We start from the raw sequence: 2,573 nt of genomic DNA on the forward strand, positions 1-2,573 counted from the left end.
AACATAAAAATGGTAAATCTCCCACTAAATTATAACTCTTTATTTCCTGTTTTAAAAAGCAATAATGGACTGGGCTGATCAGTCAGTCAGTAAATAATTGCCTTGGAAACATAAAGCCCTAGGCAGTTTTGATATCATCACCTAGAGGTCTTACATACAATCACTAGATGGGCTGACTAGACTCCAGTGAAGGACATTTGGATACAAAAACCTGAATGAATAGGATTTCACATGGATGGCGAACTGCATGGTGTTAAGTGGGAGGTTGGGGTAGCACCTTCAAACATATACACGCACACACACACACACACATAAGTATGTAGACCTTCCTATGCAAAAGAAAATCTTTGTTATAAATAGAGGAAGCAAAGATTTTGTCATTATATGTGATACTGATTTTCAAGCCAGGACTAATAACATCATCATATGATTTAAAAAAAAAATCAACTAAAGGCAAAATCCACACTCAAGAAGGTGTTCATAACAATTTAATTTCAATTTGTAATGGAGTATCAGTAAGCCAATGTCATGGTTTTGAGAGGGATAAACAAATCCATACTGAATTATCCATTAGAGTAGTTCTTTAGTTCAGTTTCATACACAATTCTGTTTCAATCTAAGACTAAACAACTACCACAAGAACCATTCTTAAATGAACACTCTTACAGTACCCATAAGTGTCTTACAGTATCTTTGGTTTTTTTAAGTAAAGTTTTAAATAACAAAGTTACTATTTATACACCCTTGAAATAGGAAATAAATCAGTATAACCACTCTCAAAAGAAAAATGGAAGGAAGGAAGGAAGGAAGGAAGGAAGGAAGGAAGGAAGGAGGGGGGAGGGAGGGAAGAAAGAGTTATATACTTCTAAAATAATCCATGATTTTACTGGTTGTCTTGGATAGAGAGCAGCCATACCCCAAAATACAGGAGATAATGCTACTATTAGGAAAGGAAAATGTCTAATATCAGGGTCTCCATCTGTCTCCCATAGGAATAAAGATCATATTAGGTCCAACTTGGGACTGAGACTGGCATTCAAATACAAGAATATAGCAGTGTAATTACACTACATGGGAAGAACAGAAAAGATATTTCAGTATAACCCATTCCCAGAATGTAGAAAGAAAAGAGAAAGAAGGAAGCATAATAGAAGGAACAAGGAAGAAAATAAAGTGGAGAAATAGAACAAAGCAATGGATCAGGACCCATGATACCTACACTCATTCACTCAGTTTGTAAACTGTTCAGTGTTCTCTTCAGAGCAAGTTTAACATCCTTGATCCTGAGGCTATAAATGAGAGTATGTGGTATGGGCACCACAAATGTGTAAAACACTGAGAAAAAATTTCCCCTGGCCTGTAGATTCATTTGGTGATGATTTGATATGAGTAAACAGCCCAGATCCATAGAATAAACCAACAGTTATGATGTGAGATGCACAGGTGAGTGAAAAGCCCAGATCCATAGAATAAACCAACCATGGCACCATTAAAACCCATCAATTGTGAGATCCACAGGTGCGCATGGCTTTTGACCAACCCTTAGCTCATGACAAGTGAACAATATTAAAAATTATCAAAGCATACGATGCTAAGATAATTAAGCTAGACAGAATGACCACTATACTGACAAGAGCAGAACTTATAAACTCATTGATATAGGTGCTACTGCCGGAGAGCTGTAGGAGTGGAAAATGTCACTCATGAAACAATTATGTTGGAATCATGAAAGCTGAGCCTGCTTACACACCCTGTGTGAACCATGGCACCAGCAAAACCCATCAATTGTGAGCCAAACATCAACAAAAGACAGGTCTTCGGGGACATAAAGATTGTGTACAACAGAGGCTTACAGATGGCCACGTAGCAATCATAGGCCCTTCTGTCTTGTGATACCCAGGATTCTGATAAGAAGAAGGTAATATCCATCAGTGCAAATCTGGCTCTGACTTTCTAAAAGCTGTACACTGGCGACTGTGACATGATTTCTGCCTGAGAATTTCTCCAGAAGCTTTATTCACTTGCACGAAAGAAAATAGTAATTTTGTATGAGCCTCCAAACAGCACTTCTCTCAAGTGGGAATCTATTTTATGCTATTGATTACTGGGAAAAGTTTTCAGAAGACCAATTTCTTTAGGATTTTCTTACAGGCCTCTTAGGTCCCTTGAGGGTGGAAATTAGAGTCTATGTTTACATCATGTACCATATACCTTATTTTATATCTTTTTAGGCTCAATGATCTGCTCAGGTTTTAATTTCCCCTCAGGACTATGTAGTAACCAGAGCACAGTATCCTATGGTCCCTTTGGAATTCTTCTCATTATACCCTATGCTGGTCTACAAGAGGAAAGTCCAGGGAGATACTCAGTGGCCATTTTTAGTAATTTCTACAAGGCCTTTGGATTGCATTAACAAATTTAAGGTCATAGATTTAAGACTGTGCAAAAGAGTTGTTCTGCCAAAGTAGAAGAGAGGCTAGAGATATGTATACAAGTCAGTCTTGACTTAAATCTGCAATCTTTAACTCCTACCTGTGAGACTAGAAACAAGTGATGTAACTTCTCTGCCTGCC

The 2,573-nt window shown here is 37.7% G+C and overlaps 1 pseudogene; it reads right to left on the reverse strand.

Moving 5' to 3' along the window:
* Positions 1 to 1,225: 1,225 nt before the first annotated feature.
* Positions 1,226 to 1,929, reverse strand: LOC108490991 (annotated as a pseudogene).
* Positions 1,930 to 2,573: the final 644 nt, after the last annotated feature.

Source organism: Nannospalax galili, unplaced genomic scaffold (assembly GCF_000622305.1).
Source record: "Nannospalax galili isolate Female #2095 unplaced genomic scaffold, S.galili_v1.0 scaffold1998, whole genome shotgun sequence".
NCBI classification, from domain to species: Eukaryota; Metazoa; Chordata; class Mammalia; order Rodentia; family Spalacidae; genus Nannospalax; species Nannospalax galili.